We start from the raw sequence: 8,046 nt of genomic DNA, 5'->3' as shown, positions 1-8,046 counted from the left end.
TTTCATACGCACATAATTCACGCATCTTAGGTACAATCAGTTCATGTACACTTTGTTTACACATCACTCATTTATTGGTCATGCAGCATATGGCTCGAGTCACACAGTCAATCTAGCAATTCACAACCAATAAATAATCATCCAGCATGTATTCGGTTCATAAGCAAGTTCATCCGTACATCCTTTTAACACATTATCCTCCAACATAAGTACACACAAAATAATCTAATTACTTATCTTACTTGGGCTCGGTATGATCTGAAATAATGTTATGCCCATTACTGTATTTCTAAAAACATGCAACCCACTAAACTTCCAGGCCCATCAGCAGTGCGGCCCAATTCATTCAGGACATGTGCAGCCCCCAAATTCAATGGTCCACCCACTGACTTGTAGCCCACTCACACGTAGCCCAATTATTAACCAATCCCTCCCCATGACCGGCCCAAAACAATTTCTGTTCATAAAATAACCATTTGATTTAGTTATACACAATTCCCATTTTGCTCCAGATCCTTATTTACTTCAGATTGATCACGCACAATTGTCACTTAAGGTCTTAATATCCTATTACACATCTAATAGCAGGCTATACACTAAATCATTAACAACCCAACATTATTTGTAATCTACCCAGCAACCTTCTTATCAATACACTCCCACCTCAACTAATTTTTGCACTATATTTAATAATTGCCGCCATTCGAATCGGATAGTTTTATATTTTTAAACGTCCATCTATGGCAATAATGGTATCCCTGTTATTCACTAATAACCCACCACTAAAGCAGTTAGCCAATCAAAATCACAATATAAGCCCCTATGATACTTGTTAATATTATGAAAACTACCCACAACCCACATCACAGAAAACAATAATCGATTATATCAAATTAAGCCCACACACACTCAGATCAAATAATAAGCATCACTAACAGGTTCTGTTCATAAATATTACTGGTGCGTATCACAATTATAACCGCATACGATCAACGTCCGGACGACTCTGTTAATCCGGGTTACCAAAAACAGTCAACTTAAACAATTAGCAATTAACAATCACCATCTAATCATTCATTATCTCCCTAATTAACATGTATACACTTTGATAACAATTACGTTCTAATAATCAGTTTCATGTTACAAGAATTAGTTTCATGTTATTAAAAATTCATGTAACACATTCATGCAACAACTACACTCAAATAAGCTATGGTTAATATATCCAACATACCCGAATACACAAGATTAATGGAGAAGAAAAAGACTTCGATGTAAGGATGTATTGCCGACGCAAATCAGGGAAGGGGATTTCTTCAGTTGTCGTTCGTAATTTATGGAAAAGCTATAGGGTTTGTTTTATTTAACATCATAATTATCCTAGTACGATACGTATTATACATTTTATTTGGGCGGTTTAGCATTAAACTGGAATGGGCTTGAGCCCATTTAGTGTGGTCCGAGTGGGTTGAGGTGTATCAATAAACAAAGCAGAAAATAACCCAACCTGGCCCAAACATTGCAAATATTAACGGTTTTGGGTTGGGGTATAGATGTGTATGCGTGGCCCGACGAGATAACCACTAGACGCTAAGGACGCACTACAACAAAATGGAGATAATGCAACCTCGATAAAACGTTGCATTAGGCCTTGAAAAGGTTGCAATAGGCCTAATGCAACCTTTTATCAAAAGCTGCATTAGGCGAAGTTGCATTAGGCCTAATGCAACCTTTTTATTAGATAATGCAACCTTTTTTAAAAGGGTTGCATTTACTATTTAAATGCAACCTTTTTAGAATGCAACCTTTTGACATGGTAGTGCAACTTTTTTAATAGTTAAATGCAACTTTTGCTAACTCAGTGGCAACCATTTTATAGAAAAATGCAACTTTTTTTTACATCAAATGCAACATTTGTAAGATTTTGGTTATAACAAATGTAACCTTTTTTACAATCAAATGCAACTCTGTAGCATCATTGTTTGAAGCACTAATATTTCTATTAATATACAATAGTATCTCAATTACACCAACACAATAATAACATAAATATATTATATAATCTTATATTGTAATCTTACATATGACCAAACTCAAAATAACAATTGATCATAAATATAGTTGTCAATTACAATGAACATCCTACTCATCTCTAAGATACAAGTACTCCAATACATAGCTTTTTCATAACAATTTGTATCTTAGCTTCAAAGTTTGTTCGTTAGCTGTCAAAATCAATCTTTCTGTATAACTTCTAGCTCAGCTTTTGTCCTTTGATAGTCTTCGATACGTAGCCAAAGCTTAGTTTTAACTTTAACACCTATTAAGGAATGATAATGGCAAAACAACATTGATAAAGTCGACTCAGAAGCAAAGGTAATGAACACCACTTACTAAAAAAAAACTAACAAAAATCAAGTTTAAATGCAGTCTAGTCAAGCAGAAAAAACAAGGTTAATCACAACAGAAGTAAATGAATTTGCGGTAAATAATAGAAAAAGGAAAATGTGTTTCATCCTAATATAATAATAACGAACAACTGTATACTTTTATTTCACTTTAACTAAAATTTCATAAACAAATGACACCTTATGAAAGTATTTGGAAACAATAAAATTTCTGTAAACGAGAAATAGTTTGACCGCTTTTCGCTCTTGAAGATACAACTGATGTAAGAAATTTGTGATTTGCTATAAAGACTTACCCTCGTAGTGAAGACCCTTTGAAGCATTATTGACCTTAGGCTAAACACAACACCGAAAAGTTTTGTCGCGCCCAGATTCATCAGCAATCCAACCATTGAACAGAGACCCAACAAAGGCGCAACCAAGACACGTACTACCAGACCCTCATTTATACTGCACAAAAGCTCATAAAACATTGCCTATATGCACATAATAGATAGAAGATTGATATTTAATAAAATGTAAAAAACATACCTTCTGCCGTGTTAATCTCATCTAAACCAAGAATATGGGTAGACATACTTTCAAGTAGTTCATTTACTGCCCTACACACGAAAGAACATAGCTTAAACAAACTTTGAGTTTTACTACATGATTTACAACTTGAGATAATAAAACTATAACAAATGTAGAAGCATGCTCATATATTTATTTTAAGGGGCAGGGGAAAATAAAAACAAGACATGTCTTAGAACTAACCCAAGATGGTAACCAAGTAGAAAAGAGACTTTAGATGCCACCAGTGTTGTAAGAATTGCTAGGCGCTAGTCGGGATTTACAACCATGAATGCCACAAGCACATGAATTGGAAGATGTCTTAAAGGTGTATCTGAATACTCTTGGACCATATCATCCTGAAAACTCTCCACAACAGACAAAATTTTCAGCACCATGTCACCCAGAACTATTGCATATGTAATGATCAGTTAGGGATCAAATTGGCAAATAAGCTATAATTATAATGATATACAGTTAATAGAAACCCCTATGCTTCTTTACATTTACAATCTTTTTTTGTCAAATCAACAAACGCACAAGAATTTTATGCTCTAATGACAAAACAATTAAAAGGTCCAACCATCTGAAGTAACTTTTTTTTCTTCCCAAAGTCATTCTTTTTTTGTAAATTATAATGCCTTGTTTCTTCAAGTTTTCATTAAAACTCTTCAACTAGATGACTTATCAATCATTACACACCATTTTTAATAATCATTCTCAGCAAACATCACTTAAATAGATAGAATTATCAACGCATCAAACACCTAGCAAACGTATTAAACAGTCTCCTCAACCAAAAAGTAGGGGTGTAAACAAGGCGGAGTGTCTCGAGAGCTACTCGGATCACATCGGTAAAAATCTCAAACGAGCCAAGCCTTAACGAGCCCGAGCCCGAGCCCAAGCCCAAGCTTGAGCCAAAAATATGACTTGTTTAGTTATCGAGCCCGAGCTCAAGCTTTACGTACAAAGCTCGTTTGGGTCCCCTAGCCTAAACGAACCCAAACAAAGTTTATATTATTTTTATATATAATATAGCTATCATTTGACATTGGCAAGTCGAACTTTGGCTCATTTAAGCTATCGAAGCAAGCTCAAGCCAAGCTCGATCTCAACAAAGTAGGATCAAACCGAGCTGAACTCGAGCTCAAGCTTCATAAAAGCAGGACGAGCCGAGCTCGAGCCTAGTTGGGCTCAGGCTCGGCTCGTCTACACCCCTACCAAAACAGGCTGCTTATAAAATCAACCTCACAAGCTGTGCAAATAGATAATATCATCTTGTGTGGCTATACAAACAAATTAATAATACGAACAATTATATAAACAGAATGTTAAAAAGATTACATTGAATTGTGACAAAATTAAAACATATCAACACACAATATCAAGACTACTGGGTAATAGAACTGTGTGATGTAATTTATAAATAACAAAATCCAAAATAGTTCAGCAAAATTGGCATAAAAAAAGATGTTAAGGACCTTAAACTGCAGTCGACCCAGTTACTTACAAATGGGGCAACTTACGTAATATATGATCTCGAAATGGTTAAATGAGTAACTAGACCAAAGTCAAAAGTGCCCCAAACTATATCACCTTATTAAAAGAGTAAAGATTATTATTTAAACAATATAGTTTATGTTATCAGTTATCACATTAATTAATCCTATAACTAAAAAATTAATTAAGAAGTAAGGCTTGACGGCTCAGCCCGACCTGACTGTTTTGACCAGTTGTAAAAACACAGTTTGACCCAAATCTGTTTTGACTCTACCCAACCCAACTGTTTTGCTATTAGAAGAATGTACACAAGATATTATATCGCTCGCCCTATTATCAATGATCATCCTCAGTTTCCTTGTATTGTACAACAAATTAATGTAATATTAATGAAACGACTCTAGGCAGCACATGTTTTCTTAATGAGCACTATTAAAGACCATCTTACCCTTAGTCTGTTTCACAATTTTCTTCAGATCCGCACCTGCGCAAGAAATCACTGTTAGTAATATGGACAGAATATCAAGAGGGCCAATTTTATATATATCCTCCTATACGTTTAAACTTTCTTATATCCTTTTAAATTTCATAATAGCACCAGCACACTTACCAATCTCCTAAGGACAGCATCATCTAATTCTTGTGACCTATTCGTTGCACCTGCATGATTCATGAACAAGCGAACGTGCATTAGTTAAAACAATATGATAATGCAGTCTGGAATGACTAGACAGTGAATGACGAGAATAGTAAGTAGTATGCAATAATTATACTTTATACAAACCTAAAGCATTACCCTATGAACTGCCAACATGTTATGAAATCAACAATATTCCAGCAGGCCTGCACTAAAAAAATCATCAGATACTTTATACAATCAATCTTGCATTTAATGCTTCAAAAATCAAGAAATTAACACTAACCATAGTTCTTAAAAGCCATCGCCTCTTGCGCCTAGGCCCAATTTCCTAGCTAGGCGAGGCAATTGCGCTTTAATTCTCCAAGTGATGGTTCATGCACAAATTCTGGCGAAATTCCTAGATTCTTGAGAGTTTTCGGCCAAATTCTTTAAATTCTGGCAGGATTCTAGCTAGATTTCTACTTTTGTCTAACGAAACTACTTTTCTACACTAATAAACTAGCATTTTGCAACTTTTGGTACTAAATAGACGATATTAAATGTTATATAATAGCTTTACTTTATTTTATTTGAAGAATAGTATTAATTTTCTATTATATAAAAATATTTTAAGTTTTCTTTGTGGTATGCTTTTTTTTTTTTTCTCAGGCCCGCGCTTTTTTTGCTCCTTGCGCCTAGACCCCAGACGAGGCCTATTCGCCTTGAGTGCGCCTAAGGCCTTTAATAACTACGATACTAACGACTAGTTTTACCTGGCTTTCCAGGCTCAACTTCTCTTTTCCATAGCTTCACCCAAAGTTACACCCAACATGAAAAAAAACTTAGAGATTGCAAATTTCACTAACTAACATGATGAGAATTTCAGGTGGCATCCCCTGTTCAGTAGATATAGACATTGTGTAGGAACTAGGTTCACTTTTTATAAAATGTATTACAAAATATATAATAACGAGACTCTCGTTATTTGTGGGAAATTCGACTAGTACAATATCGGTTACAAAAATTAAATAAACGAATATAAAATACAATATAATTGTACCAATCTTGATTCAAAGCCAATGTCTTTGGAAAACTTCAACCGCATCTACGAGATCAAAACTCCGCTACAAGACAAGCAAAATTGTTGACGGTTTTTGGTTGAGGCACGTGTTCAACACGCTTCCCTTAAAACAGATTCCGCGCCTCCTCTCAGACGGTCTGTCTCCCAGGGTACAACAACCGGAACAGTATGTGTACTGCCGGAGATGACTCTCATGCCCGAGATAGCACCGGGTATAATTTGGTGTTCACACAATTAGGAAAATATGAAGTTGAGAAAAGAATAATTTAGAGAGTGCTCCTCTCTAAATTTTCAAGGAACAAAAGACCAATTTGTTGTGTCTATTTTTCTTCTTCTACACAAATGAATAAACCATATTCATTTTATAATTAGATGCATAGACTCATTCAACCCTCTTAATGGTGACATAAACAAGATCATTAATCTTGTAATTAACAAGATCATTAATCTTGTAATTAACAAGATAATTAATCTTGTAATAAAAAAGGGTTAAACTCTAACTTAATGGATATTAAGTGGTAGTAAAAAGAAATGCCATTCAACTTATGGCACTAGTGGAAACCGTCTAACATTAACTCTCTAGTAAGTAGACTGGTTTAACCAGTCGAACGCGCATGCAGGCGCGCCTTAGTTGAGCCTGCACTACGCTTCCGCGGAGACACACCTTCTTGCGCCATGCGCTAATTGGATGCCACTATGCATACCAGGATGCCACCTGGTTATGCACCATCCATACTTGCGTGCCACTTGCAGTCTTCGCCATAGCCAATGACGTGTGCCATGCGTCATGCCAAGGCATCCGCCTACGCTACCCAAGGGTGCGCCATAAGCGGACCCGCCATGTATCTGACCACGCGCTCATGGACAAAAATACAAAGGCGGTGTGCGAAGTTCAAAGCGCACCACATTGGGCTTATAGCCCACATCACGCGCGCATATGTGCAGGTGCGGTGCACCCTTTGGTCCCCACTAGTGTTTGCCTTCAAGGAGTGCTCCTCCTTATATACCACTTTAAGTTTTGTCTATCCACCTATGTGGGACAAGATGACAAATCTCAATCCATTTTTCTCATATTTGTTTGTTCCAAACATACAACTTCAAGCTTCGATATCTCATTCATCTTAGCTCTATTTGGACATAGTTTGAACACAAACCCATAAATAATTATTTATACAACACATATATAAATATTATTCATGTCCAAAATATTTAGTGAAAAACTCATTTTAACTAAATTTCCAACAATCCCCCACATGAATGGAGATCGATGAAAACACCAAAAAAAATTCCCCGATAAAACCTCGACAGTCGAGTATTGCAGGATAGGTAGGTTTTGCCTTTGAACCTTCCTTTGTGAAGCATACTTAGCCTACTAGGGTTTTGTAGACGTGATGTCCTTGAACAACCCCCCATTTGTGTAAGCGACAATATACATTCACACAATACTTTCCCTAGCCGGGCCATCCCCTCACTAGCGTGTCCTATAATGGTCATGGAGCACTTTCCTGGTTCTGCGGGAGCTCTAGGAATTATGCCCTAATTCCATTCGAAGCGACCACACTTCTCTCCAACATAGGTGATTTCCCTTTAAATCATTAAAAGCATTATGGTTTATTATGATTTACACAAATCATAAAACCACATATTATGCTTAACCTCACAACAATGTCACTGAATATTATAGGAATGGACTAGGATGTAATTAAACACCCTTTTATAGTTTAGGGGGGTATACGAAACATATAAACTAGCTTATATATAAACATATATATTAGCTACGCCCCCACAGTGACTACCCTTCGGTTCATGATTAAGTTGGCCTATTGAACCTAGATCTTGGGATCTCCAGTCAACTAGGTTAGGTTTCCCTCATGTCCCTTTTTTTC

General features: G+C 36.1%; 1 long non-coding RNA gene across 3 annotated transcripts; it reads right to left on the bottom strand.

Moving 5' to 3' along the window:
* Nucleotides 1–2,280: 2,280 nt before the first annotated feature.
* Nucleotides 2,281–7,268, bottom strand: LOC110928109. Of its 3 annotated transcripts, none has more exons than XR_002586138.2 (8): nt 5,384–7,268; nt 5,257–5,308; nt 5,071–5,120; nt 4,909–4,944; nt 3,165–3,319; nt 2,940–3,010; nt 2,705–2,858; nt 2,281–2,320 (listed from the first exon to the last, which is right to left on the bottom strand). It is a non-coding gene; the product is annotated as an uncharacterized LOC110928109 (long non-coding RNA). The 3 variants fall into 3 exon arrangements; XR_004888629.1 differs by having other exon boundaries at nt 2,940–3,005; XR_004888628.1 differs by having other exon boundaries at nt 5,257–5,303; nt 5,384–5,654.
* Between the last annotated feature and the right edge of the window lie 778 nt (nt 7,269–8,046).

Source organism: Helianthus annuus, chromosome 3, assembly GCF_002127325.2.
Source record: "Helianthus annuus cultivar XRQ/B chromosome 3, HanXRQr2.0-SUNRISE, whole genome shotgun sequence".
NCBI classification, from domain to species: domain Eukaryota; kingdom Viridiplantae; phylum Streptophyta; class Magnoliopsida; order Asterales; family Asteraceae; genus Helianthus; species Helianthus annuus.
This window is presented reverse-complemented; position numbering and strand designations above follow the sequence as displayed.